This window comes from Vombatus ursinus, unplaced genomic scaffold (genome assembly GCF_900497805.2).
Source record: "Vombatus ursinus unplaced genomic scaffold, bare-nosed wombat genome assembly UNPS02014798.1, whole genome shotgun sequence".
NCBI classification, from domain to species: Eukaryota; Metazoa; Chordata; class Mammalia; order Diprotodontia; family Vombatidae; genus Vombatus; species Vombatus ursinus.
The window spans coordinates 12,088,539-12,102,591 of record NW_020954576.1 but is presented as its reverse complement, the minus strand read 5'-3'; the positions used below and the strand labels follow the sequence as shown (position 1 = coordinate 12,102,591).

The following is a 14,053-nucleotide window of genomic DNA, read 5'->3' as shown; positions in this document are numbered from 1 at the left end:
TATCTCTCTCCATTTCTATCCCATTAGAGGAAAAAAAAGAAACAAAAATAAATTCCTTGTAACAAATATGTAGTCAAACAAGACAAATTCTATTATCAGCCATACACAAAGATGTATGTCTTGTTTGCACTCTAAATTTATCATTTCTCTGTCAGGAGGTGGATAGTATGTTTTTACCATCAGTCTTCTAGAATCATGGATGATCATTGCATTGATCATAGTTCTTACAGCTTTTAAAACTGTTTGCCTTTATAGTTTTGTTGTAACTATATAAATTGTTCTTCTGGGTTCTGCTTACTTCTCTCTATATCATTTCATATGTTTTTCCATGTCTCTTTGAAATCATCTATTCTGTCATTTCTTACATCACACTAGTATTTTATCACAGTTTTATGCCACAATTCAGTCATTCCTCAGTTGATAAGCATTCCTTTACTTTCCAGGGCTTTTTTTTTGTTTTTTTAGCTTTTTTGCCACCACAAAAACAGGTGCTATACATATTTTTGTATGTGTGTGTGTGTGTGTGTGTGTGTGTGTGTGTGTGTGTGACTTTTTCCCATTTCTTTGATCTCTTTTGGGCATAGACCTACTTGTGGTATGGCTAGGTCAAAAAGCATTCCCTGTTTAGTAAATAATTGAAAAAATATCAATTGATCATGGGTAGTATGAGTTAAGAGAGTAAAAATTACAACCCTACATAAATCAATGTACTTGTTCAATGCCATAACAATCAATCTACCAAAGGATTACATTACAGGACTTTAAAAAAAAAGCATAATGAAATTCACATGGAGTAAAAAAAAAAGGCTGAAAATATCAAATGAAAGAATATTTTAAAATGGGAATGAAGGGCATCTAACATGTTGGATCTCAAACAATACCATAAAGCAGTAATTCTCAACACAATGTGGTACTGGTTTAAAAAATGGCGATATCAATCAATGGAAAAGATCAGGCATATCTAGTAGTGTGACATTCAGCAACATAAAGATCTCAGTTACTGGGATAAGGATTAACTATTTGATAAAAACTGCTGGAAAAATTGGACAGCAGCATGGAAGAATAACAACTCGCCCCTCATATCATGAAAAATTCCAAATGAGTACATGACCTAGCTTTAAAAGGTCATATCACAAACAAATTAAAAAATATGGGAAAAATTATCTATCAGACACATGGACAGGAGAAAATTTCATGATCACACAAGGGATAGAAAAGATTACAAAACAAAATGAATGATTTTGACTGCATAAAATTCACAAGTTTTTGCACAAAGAAATCTAATATATCTATGATTAAAAGGGAAATAATTAATTAGGAAAAAAATCTTTGCTATAGGTTTCTTTTATAAAGGTCTCATTTCTAAGATATATAAGGAACTGATTCAAATTTATAAGAATAAAAGCCATTCCCCAGTTGATAAATGGTCTAAGGATAATGAATGAGTAGTTCTCAAGAGAAGAAATTCAAATATTACAGCTAAATGAAAAATTGCTCTGAATCATTACTAACCAGAGAAATTCAAATTAAAGCAAATCTTTGATTTGTTTTAGATACATCAGATTGGCAAAAAAGAAAAATAATAACTGTTGGAGAGGTGAGAAAATAGGCACATTGATATACTGTTTGTGGACCTATGAATAGTACAGTCATTCTAGAAAGCAATTTGGAGTTCTACATAAAAAAAAGTTGATTGATATGATTCTGGTTGAGAATAAGGTCCTTGGAGTCACCATCTGTTTAATTTTTTTATTTTTGTATTACCAGTACATGGTACAGAGCCTGGTACATATGAGGCACTTAATAAATTCTTAATGATTAATTGATTGGCTAATTGATTCCAACCATGATGCAGTTACCAGTAAAGTGCTGTTTATGGCTTAGAAATGGAAGAAGCAGCAAGGACAGATCAGAGGCACTAAACCTTGATCAGATAAAGAGGGTTGGAAAAAATCACACCAAGGGCAAGCCTGAAGTTTAAAAATGCCAATGCTGGGCCAAAATGCTGGAGTAAACAGAAAGAGGGCTGGGCAGATAAGTAGAACTGAGGACAAGTCAGGACTGCTGTGTGACATTGGGTAGCTGTTCCTCTTGCCTGGAATACTCTCTCTCATCTCCACCGCCTGGCTTCCCTGGCTTCTTTCAAGTCCCAGGTAAAGTCCCACCTTCTTCCAGAAGTCTTTCCCAGTTCTCTTTAACCTTAGAGATTACTGAATCTGAGATTACCCCCAATTTATCTCATATATATCTTGTTTGTACATAGTTGTTTGAATATGTTGTCTCTCCCATTAAACTGTGAGCTCCTTGAGAGAAGGGACTGTCTAGTGCGAATTTCAGGCAAAGCAGGATGAGAGGGCCATGCTGTGGTAGGCTAATGGAGAAACTATCAGGGGATGCGTGATGCCTCTGCCAAGGAGCCCTTCAAAATCACATCATTTAAGTAACCACTTACTCCTACAACTTGTCTGGATGGTGCTTACAACCATGAATTGATTCTGAAAACAAAGAATGAAAGGAAGGTGGTGGGTGACCAATTTGAAATGCTAGGGAATGAATCCAATAATGACTGTGATAAAAAAATTAAATTGAAACCATTTTGTCTGTCAACAATTATTGGGCACCTACAGTGTGCTGTATACTACCTGTAAGACAATATAAAAGAAAAAGACATACAGTTCCTTCTGTCTGATTATAATCCATTCAACTACTCCTAAACTGACCCAAAGACTAAAGTCCTTTTTCCTTCAACTTATTGTCTTTACAATGCCACAACTGGCACTATTTAACTTATCCCTGTCTAATTCCAAATCTACCATTCTCCTAAACATCTCAGCTTCTTTCCAACTGTGTTACCCAGTATCACTAGCAGAGACTTCCCACTTCAAATCCCAGGAAATTATGATTTCCTTTCTCCAGAATTGTCAAACAAACTTCATAGAACATTAGCACACTAATGATTCAATTATATTTCAGTCACTCTGGTCACAGAGAAACAAAATCATTCATCCACCCAGAATTTGGAGAAGGACATAGGAAGATGCGTTTACTACTGTCAAGTTAATCAATGAAACCTTCCTGGAAAAAGAATGTTTTTAATCAAATTTTGAAGAAACGGAGAGACATAGATTAGAGGGCATTTCAGATAAGTGCAATAGTATATACAAAAATATAGAGGTAGGAATGTGTAAGTCAGGAGACAGCAACCAGGTTTGCTTGGTTAGAGCAGAAAGCTTATGTTGGTAAGTGGCAAGGATGTGGAGATAGTGGAGGCTACTTGTTTAGAAAGAACATCTAGCTTTCAGCGCTGCCCCGTAGTAGGTTCCATACAGTGTTGTTCTCGGTTTCTGCCCTAACTTAAAGGGAAACTTTCACAATGTCTGGAGCCCTAGATGTCTTGCAGATGAAGGAGGAGGATGTCCTCAAATTCCTTTCTGCAGGGACCCATTTGGGTGGCACCAATTTGGACTTCCAGATGGAACAGTATATCTACAAAAGAAAGAGTGACGGCATCTACATCATCAATTTGAAGAAAACTTGGGAAAAGCTTCTGCTGGCAGCTCGTGCCATTGTTGCCATTGAAAATCCAGCTGATGTTAGTGCATCTCATCCAGGAACACTGGCCAGCGAGCTGTTCTGAAATTTGCTGCTGCCACTGGCACCACACCTATTACTGTACGTTTCACACCGGGCACCTTCACTAACCAGATCCAGGCAGCTTTCAGGGAGCCTCGCTTCTTGGTGGTCACTGATCCTCGGGCAGATCACCAGCCTCTTACTGAAGCATCGTATGTTAACATTCCAACCATTGCATTGTACAACACAGACTTCCCACTTCGCTATGTGGACATTGCCATTCCATGTCACAACAAGGGAGCTCACTCAGTGGGTCTGATGTGGTGGATGCTGGACCGTGAAGTTCTGCATATGCGTGGCACCAACTCCCGTGAACACCCATGGGAGGTCATGCCCGATCTTTACTTCTACAGGGATCCAGAGGAGATTGAAAAGGAAGAGCAGGCCACAGCTGAGAAGGCAGTGACAAAGGAGGAGTTTCGGGGTGAATGGACTGCACCTGCCCCAGAATTCACTGCTACTCAACCAGAGGTGGCTGATCGGTCTGAGGGAGTCCAGGTGCCATTTGTGCCCATTCAGCAGTTTCCTACCAAAGATTGGAGTGCTCAGCCGGCTACTGAGGACTGGTCTGCAGCTCCTACTGCTCAGGCCACCGAGTGGGTAAGAACTACCACAGAGTGGTCTTAAGTTTTACCCCACGTGCTTTAATAGTGTTGGAAAAATGCTGATGGAAAATAAACATTGGTTTCTTAAAAAAAAAAAAGAAAGAAAGAACATCTGTAAGAGAGCTAGCATATAACCAGACTCATCCCAAAGTCAGCATCATAATGTCCAACAATCACTTTGTGCCATGTAAAATGATCTCCATTAGAATACTCTAAGGAGGACCATTTCACAGAAGAGTGGGGCAGGAAGCAGTTAAAGTGGAGGCTGGCAAAATGGTTAAAAAGAACTAGCACAAGAATCCCTTCACTGGGCTTGCTTGAGAATCCTTTCACTGCCCTGAAGAACTGAAAGGGCAAGAGTTAGCCAGGGGAGCAGGCATGAAACTGAAGGGTGCCTCTGCATGGGACCAGGATTTCATTTAATCCTATGGTGAAAGGACCAGCTGTGGGGACCTTGAACTTTAGTTTGATTTGCCATTTGGGAATTGAATAGCCTTTGTTGTTACCGTGGAAACCCAGGAAAGAAAGGATTTTGTTCTAGCTTTACAAATATATTTTTTAAATGCTATACCATGATCTAATAAAATTATAAATAGATCTATATTTCATAAATGCATAGATTTAGAGATGAAAGGTACCTTAAAGGTCTAGTCTAACTTCATAATTTTACAGATGAAGCCAAGAAAGATTAAGTGACTTGCCTAAAGTCACACAGTTATTAAGGATCAGAACCAAGGTTTGAGTTCAGTTAAGTCTTCTGATTTCAGGTCTAGGGCTGCTTTTGTAGCACTGAAGAGTTTAAGAAAACCATCCTCAGGTTTCAGAAAAAACCCTGAAAAGTCTTATATGAACAGATACAAAGTGAAATGAGCAGAACCAGGATAACATTGTACACAGTAACAGCAATATTGTAACAATGATCAACTGTGACTTAGCTACTCCGATTAAGACAATTATCCAAGACCATTCCAAAGGACCACAATGAAAAATGCTATTCACCACCAGAAACAGAACTGGATAAATACTGAGTGCAGATTGAAGCATACTTTTTTCATTTTCTTTATTTTTTTTTGGAGGGGTGTTTGTGTGGATGGGGTGTTTTCTCTTGCAACATGGCTAATATAGAAATGCTTTACATGACTTCCCATGCATAATTGATATCATATTGCTTACTTTCTTAAGGGGTGGTAGTGGGGGCAGAAGAAGAATGGAATTTGGAATTCAAAATTTTTTTGAAAATCAATGTTTAAAAATTTTAATGTAATTTGTAAATATTTAACAAAATAAATGAAGAACATATTTTTAAAAAAACAAAGATCCTTGGTTACAACACAGGGAGTTTTTAAAGATGTCATAGGCAATAGCCTATGAATGTTGCAATAGCCCTATAACAGCAGAACTCTAATCACAATGACTACCATGGGATAAGCACTACCAAGCATGTGATGGGCTCAGGAGGTAGAAGTTATCCCCTTCTTTCAAAATGTTCCCTGGTACAAAAGAGACCAAAGCCAACTTTTGGGTCAAGAGCCCAGACCTCAAAAATTTTACTTTGAATTTAATAGCCAACCCCCAAACTTAGGAGCCAGATGAATTCATTGTAAAAGTCACATTAAAAAGTGCTTTTAAATGTTATGTTTTGATCCTGCCCCATCTCTTTTTCACATACACAGCCCAAAAGGTGGGTGAAAAAACAGGTGGTTTGGGGGATCCGTTGGCAAGGGGAAAGATTCTCTCTCATATCAAAAGAACAATTGGGAGAGAGACAAGGAATGTACCAAGCCAAAAGAGAGAGAGACAGAGGACTGGGGACTCCTACTTCCTTTCCTGAACAGATTTAGAGGGAAGGAGGGTAAGGGCACAAAGGTCTTCACCCAAAACACAAAACAGCTTTGGGAAATCTGATAAAGTAACAGGTATTACTGTGGGTTGTTTTGTTTTCATTAGAGGTAGTGAAGTAGGTGAATCGGGTAGGTCTCATAGTGGATAGAGTGCTAGGCCTGGAGTCAGGAAGATCTGAATTAAAACCTGGCTTCTGACACTTACCAGCACTTGGCCAGTCACTTAGCCTTTGTGTGCCTCAATTTCCTCAACTATATATTAGGATAATAACAGAACCTACCTCCCAGGGTTGTGAGGATCAACTGCGATATTTGTTTGTTTTTTTTTAAAAGGCCCTTAGCACAGTGCCTGGCATGTAGTAGGCACTATACAAATGCTTATTCCTTTCCCCTTCTCCCTCTCCCTTTCCCTACAGGATGAGGTGTGATTTGGAATGGGACTTGGAGAACCCTGACTTAGGGAAAACTAGATACCCTGCCCTCAGATTCAGCTCTCATCTAGAAGAGTCCAGTATTCCTTAGTCCCTTGATACCTGCTAATAGCACCTACTTTATCAATTCCTTAGACTAATGGAAAAAAGGAGAAAAAAAGAAAAGGAAGAACCATGCATCCCTGCCCAATACGCCTAACCAAAGCTTATATGGATCCCCATATGGCCAATAAAAATAATTCACATGTATATGGTGCCTTACAATTTATAAAGAGTTTTCCTTGCAGCGATCCCATTGGAGAGATCCCAGACCTGTGATTTCATTGATGCAGAGGAAGCTTCCTCTATTAATGCATATAGGTAACTGCCCTTCAATTTATAATCTTAGAGAATTGCCTGGGGGCACTGAGAATTTAAATTAATTGCCAAATATATGTCAGAGGCAAAATTTGAACCAAGGACTTTCTAACTGATACTAGCCCTCTATCTACTATGACTCACAGCCTAGAAAAATATTTCTACGTACTGTAACAACTGGCAACCAAGGACTTCTGAGACCCAGTATCATAGAAGTCTAAAGATGGCAGCCATCCATTCCAATCCATACCTGAAAAGGAATTTGTTCAATAATGTACCTGAGAAATGGTTATCTAGCCTGTGATTGAAGACATCTAATGAGGTCAACTCTTCATCTTCTGAGGCAGTCCATTCCATTTTTGAATAGTTCTAGTTGTTAGAAAGTTTTTTTCTTGACATCAAGTCTAAATTTGTCTCTTTGCAATTTTTACCCTTTGCCAGTGGTTCTGCTGTCTTGGGTCACATATAATGAATTTAATCCCCTTTTTACCTGACAGCTTTTCAAATATTTGGAGATGGCTATCCTATTCTCCCAGAGTCTTCTCCCCAATTCCTTCAACCTGTGCATTCAAGGAAAGAACTGCAGGCCCTTTACCATCTAGTTTGTCCTCCTCTGGACACTCCCAGGCATATCTATGTCTTTCCCAAACTATACTTCCCAGAACTGAACACATAACTCTAGATGTGGTCTGACCAGAGCAGAGTGCTACAATACTATCACCTACTTATTCCTGGAAGCAACATCTCATGGAACACAGCCCAAGAGTACAAATGTTTCTTTGGCTGCCACATCATACTCAAATTGATCTTGTAGTCCACTAAAACCCCCAGATCTTTTTTAAGAAAATTGCTGCCTAACCATTCTTCTCATATCTTAAATTTGTGAAGTTGATTTTTTCTAATCCAAGTATAAAATTCTACATTTATCTCTATTAAAGTCCATATTCTTAAATTCAGTCCCACGAACTTTTAAGATCTTTTTGAATCTTGACTTTGTCATCTACTGTGTCAACTACTACTCCCAACTTTGTTTCATGTATAAATGTGAAAAGCCTGTCATCTATGCCTTTATTTGTATCATTAATAAAAATGGTCAGAGGGTAAAGCACAGATCCCGTGGGAAATCTACTTCCTGGTTAAACTGCATGTGAATTATTATCAATAATCAATGCAGGAAGAAACTGCACAATTACTTGAGATGAGAATTGACAGCAAGTAGCTATCAAGTGGCTACTGGGGGCTGACACCAGCACATCACTGAAAGTATTAGCCATCTTTGGCACGTATGTATGCCATAGGTTGTCAACCCCTGAATTTGGCATGAAGGGGAGATGATGGTAAGGAAAGCTTAGTCAGTGTCGTCATGCCTTCAGCTTATTCACTAAGACATCCAATTTCTTAGACCTGAATATCTGAAAGACAAGAAGGGCAAAAGTAACAGCTGCCTCATTCCCAAATGTAAATAGACTTTTTATTGGTCACTCAGACAGGGACACTCAATTCAAAGAAGGCCAGGCAATATTATTAAATGGGTGCTTATACTACCATGACATAAGCAAAGTCATAACAAGGATAGTTTATAGTAACCTTGGAAAAAACATCATTGGGCAGCTCAAAGCCTAGAACACTTATTAGTGGCCACACATCTATAATAAAGGCAGGGAGTTAAAATAAGGACAAGGTGGGAAGTGATGTCACTATTTTGCTCCCTTTAGGACTTCTTTTTTCTTGCCTTTCTTCCTCCCTTTCATTCGTATAACTAAAAGAAACCCAGAATTGAGAAAATAGGGAGCCTCAGATCCAGATGCCAGCACCTAGCATTTTATTGAAAAGGCAGCTCCCAAAATGTTTCTAAAGGGATACAGGTTGACAATCAATAGTTGGACAGATGTTACAGGATTTTGTAACCTTGAACCAGAGAGAGGATTAGGACAAGAGCCTGGATCCTTTTCGCAAGAGGGAGTAAGGTTAAAAGACAGACAATAGCTGAGGAAGCTATTTACCTTGCTGCTTTTTCTGTGTTCAAAAGAGGTGAAAAGGAGAGAAAAAAGCCAAAGCTCTTAGAAGTGACAGATTTCCCTCTCTTTATGGGGAAAAAATGCATCTGAAAAGGTGCTATCCATCTCTAGAGAAAGAACCTTAGTGGAGCCTGAATGCAAATGAAAGATAATTTTTCTTTACTTTCTTTATTTTGGGATTGTTTTAATCTGTGTTGTCTTCCACAGAATGACTTAACATGGAAATGTGTTTTGTATGACTACAGATGTATAACCTATGTCAAACTGCTTGTCTTCTCAATGGGGTCTGGGCAGAAGAAGGAGGGAGAGAATTTTGAACTCTAATTTTAAAAAAAAGAAATGTTAAAGTTGTTTTTACATGTAACTGGAGAAAAAATAAAAGCATTACATTTTTTAAAATGCATCTGAGGGTTTTCCCTTAGTTTGATTATAGCTGTGCCCTTTGTACTACTTTATTAAATTCCTTTGCGTCAAACTAGTTTTTCCTCTGGATGCCAAGTAAAAATAAACATATCTGTGAGGGCTCATGAGCTATGATTATGAATGCATACAGATCTTACAATAGCATTTGAATCCTGGAATAGTTTTCTGGCAATTGAAGAGCAAGGTGCCCTAGGCTTTGTAAAAGTAAAAGAGAAGATCATTTCCTCAAAGAGGGCCAGAAAAAATTTTCTATTCTCTATTATAAGGGGAAAGGACTTCAATATGAAAACGAGCCATATAAAATCTAAATGGAGCTTTTCTCAATTTAAGAAAATAAAACAGAATAAAAATTAAAGTTCACTATAGAAACAAGACAGTCTAAGCCAAAAGTAAAGAGGCAAATGCATGAAAAAAAAAGTCCATTTAAAGACCAAGAGATTTCCAAGAACTCAGGCACTGGTTTTTCCATGTGTCCCTCTAATGTAGTCACCCTGATAGAGAATATTATCATCTATTCTGTCCCTCTTTAGTTTGCTTAGTTTCTGACAGAATGACTGAATGTCATGTTCTTTTTATTGACATCCCTGTGGGCTGGAAAAGGAAAATTTATACTAGTGCACCCGCTGTTAGGAATAAATCTGCATCTACATGCGGTATTTCAGGGGTGAGTCATTACTCATTACATTTCACACATTTTACATCTCCATTTAAACAAAAACATTTATATTTTTTATTCTGACTTTGCCAGACTATAAAATCCAGGTGATTCATCCCAGCTAAGTAATCTGGTCTGTCCCCCCCCAAAAAAAATCATAAAGAAGTCTAAATGAGCAACATTTTAAGGCACAGGAATGTAATCAGCAAACAGAAGAGCTTGTATATGCCATCACCCTGCCACAAAATTACTATACCTACCCCTGTTAAAAAAAAAGAATAAAAAGAAAGAAAGCAAAATGAATGAAATTTATTAATAGCATACGACAGATCCATATACTTATCCAAATACCATAAAGGAGGAATAGAAACTGGTCAGCAAAGGAAAGTAAAATAGCAGTTCCAAAATATTCCCCAAAGCAATAGTCTTCTGCAATGAAGGAAGGCAGCCTACCACTACCAGGTCTCAAACTATACTACAAAATTATCTGATACTGGTTAAGAAAAGAGTGGAGGATCATTAGAATAGAATAGGCACACAATACACAGTAGTAAGTAGACACAGCAATCTAGTGTTTGATAAACTTGAAGATCCAAGCTTTTGGGGCAAGAACTTGACAAAAATTTCTAGGAAAACTGGAAAGCAGTTTGGAAAAAACAGGGCTTAGACCAACATCTCACACCATATACAAAAATGAATTCAAAATGGATGAATGATTCAGATATAAAGGGTGGTATCATAAGCAAATTAGGGGAGCATGGAAAATTGTACCTGTCAGATCTATGGATAAAGGAAGAGTTAATGACCAAACAAGAGATAGAGAGGATCATGGGAAGTATAATGGATAATTTGATTATGTGAAATTTTAAAAGTTTTGCACAAACAAAACCAATACAGCCAAAATTACTAGAAAGTAGGAAAGTGGCAAAAGACAGATTTTTACAGCAAGTTTCTATAAAGGCCAGATTTCTCTACTATATAGGGAATTCAGCCAAATTTATCAAAATAGAAGCCACTCCCCAACTGATAAATGGACCATGCTTTACCCCTCTCAGACCTAGATAAAGCTAACCATAAAATAAGCAAGAAGGAATAGACAATAGGAATAAATAAATAGAATTTTAGAAAAGTTAGATATGATAGACTCCTGGAGAATATTGAATGGGAATAAAAAGGAGAATACCTATTTCTCAGCTATATATGACAGCTTCACAAAAATTGACAATGTATTAGGACAAAACAACCTCACAAATAAGTGCAGAAAAGCAGAAATAGTAAATGTATCATACTCTGACCATGATACAATGAAAATTATATTCAATAAAGGGCCTTTAAAAAATAGATTTAAAAATTAATTGGAAACTAAATAATCCAATATTAAAGAATGAGTCAAAGAGAAAATATAGAAACAATCAATAATTTCATTAAAATAATGACAACAATGAGACATCATACTAAAATTTGTGGAATGCAACTAAAGGGGAAGGGGAAATTTTTAGGGAAACTTAGGGGGAAATTTATATCTCTAAATGCTTATATCAGTAAAAGAAAGAGCAAATTAACAAATTGAGTGTGAAACTAAAAAAAAAAAAAACTAGAAATACAACAAATTTAACCCCTCCCAAATTAAACACCAAAATAGAATCCTAAAAATAAAAAAAAAAAAGATTAATAAAATTTACAGTTAAAAAATTGAAAAAATAAATAAAATTAGGAGCTAGTGTTTTGGGGAAAACCAACAAAATAGATAAACCATTGGCTAATTTGATTTATGCTTATTTTATCAGAAGTTGGCCTTACTTATCACCTTGGTCTCCAAACAGCCTTGGAATGAGTTTCAATGAGGTGGTTTTCTATTTAGCTATTTTTTTTTCCTTCTGGAAAGACTGAATAAGAAACACCCAGACATTTAGGGTAATAGGTTCCTCTAATTGACAGGCTGACTCACTCCCAGACATTTGGAACTAGGACAAGGCAAACATTGAGATCCCTAGGGCCAACTTGATTTAAGGTCAGGGCAGCTTTTTCCCCTAAGATCAAACTTAGTGTAAGAAGGAAAGAACAGGCAGGGGTCAACTCCTCCCTCCAGCAAAGTAGAAACCTGGGGACTATTAAGGGTACTAACAACTTTCCTCCCTACAAAGTCTTTCCCTTTGCCTTCCAGACTCTACAAATGCCTGATGGGGCTGTGTAAAAATAATACAAAAATGTTTTTATTTCCATGAATGCCTTACATAAAGAACTTCAAAATTTATTAGTTGAACATAAACAAGTCACTTATCCTCTCCGAACCTTGCTTTCCTCATTTGTAAACAAGGGCAATGCCCATCATACTTACTTCACAGAATATTATTAGAGTCAAGTGGTCAAGTGAGATAATAGGCATAAAGAATTTTTCAAATTTTTAAGTACTATATTCATTTTAGTTATTATGTATCAATGTAATGTATACATTACATTAATGTAATAGTTTATTTTATTTCAGTATTAATTCTGCCCTTACATGCTTAGTCTTCATACTTTGTTTTTCATGCAAGAGGGTCCTGGACACAGTTCATATCAGCTTCCAAGAGTCAACTGTTTTATTTTCGGTTTGAGCATTTAAATAGAAGATATTTTCAAGATTGAGGAGAGTTGTATTTGTGTGTTTGTGTAGGCATCAGGGTCTAAAGTAAATAGAGAGGGGAAATTGTAGAAACACAACCATGGATAAGCACCATCAGTCACAAAATGGCTGAAAAATTCTTGATTTCTATAGATACATACTTATCATATGGATATTAAGGTGTTCTCTCTCAGCTTCCAAGTCTCATTATCAAGACGTGAATTTCTGTAGAAATTTCCAAATGATTTAGAAAAATTTAATTGGGTGGTTGGTGATAGTTTTGCATGCATAACACTGCCATAAATATTTAAATTACTGAGCTGCTTTTTCCTTATACTTCTCCAATACACAATAAATTCATTTTGAAAGACCACACTTCTATTGATAGCTACCTGAAACCTTTGAATGAGACATATGAACAGCCAAGTGAGCTCCCCACACCATAGATGTGTCAATTGTCAAACTGTAATTCTGCATTGGGAATAAATCATTATAAAGATTCCAAAATAAGAAAACGTATAGGTACATCTCGGAGAATAATTACAACCCCTATAATTCATCATACAAAAAACTTGCCACTTAGTGGTTTTGTGTTGATGTGTGGTTTTATACAAAGACTAACAAGGAAAACTGAGAACTCAAGAATGCCAACAGAAACGTTAACATCACATGAAAACTAAAACCTCTATAAATCTTCCCTATCAAATTCCTCAAAGGAAGAATTAAGACAATAGCAGGGTCTAATTTGTGCTCTGTGCACCAGAAAAAAATCACAAGGAAATTAATAGACAACCCACCCACACACATCTGCTAATTCAGCTAGTTGGTGGACTAACCTTATTTGACTAAAGGCTTAAGAAATGTCACATTCCTATTTTAGAACAGAAGGGACAATTACTAAAGGCAAATTTCTTTTTGGTAGAAGGATGTTTTGATTTTTATTCAAAGGGGTCAATAAAGGTGTTTCTATGAAATCCAAATGTACAAAACATTACAAAGGTACTGCTTTCACTCCTGGGGTTTAACAAATTAACAACAACAACAAAGAATGGTGAGTTGTTTTGAGGAAAGAGATTTGTTACTTTATATATGCAGACTATTAAAAGCAATTGGTACATTGGCACTTTGGAGTCCTGCCATGGTTAAAGCCTCTGTTTTAAACCATTAATCCTTGTCAGTACCCAGCAGATCACTCAAAGTCTCCAAAAGCTGATGTCTTCCCAGATAAGGTTATCATTAATTCAGCTTCACCCAAAGAAGCCTTTCTATATTTTTCTGGTATATAAGCAACATTTACATTCCTCTTGGAACTTTGGACTTTCTCTCAAAAAGGGGACCTATTGACTTTATAAATTCAGGGATAATTTGCAAACAAAACCTAAGAGTATTCTCACCATCAAATGTTCCTGGAGTGCTATATAAGGATCTCTTCTTGTCCCCGTCATTTCTTACTTTATGTTACATACACTACATTTTGAGGAAGTA

At 36.9% G+C, this 14,053-nt stretch overlaps 1 protein-coding gene and 1 pseudogene across 1 annotated transcript in view; one reads left to right on the top strand and one right to left on the bottom strand.

The window, feature by feature from the left end:
* Positions 1 to 14,053, bottom strand: part of LOC114050041 (ryanodine receptor 2) — an 811,539-nt gene that overhangs the window by 765,182 nt on the left and 32,304 nt on the right. The gene's annotated exons all lie outside the window — the stretch shown is intronic.
* LOC114049750 lies at positions 3,366 to 4,325 on the top strand (annotated as a pseudogene).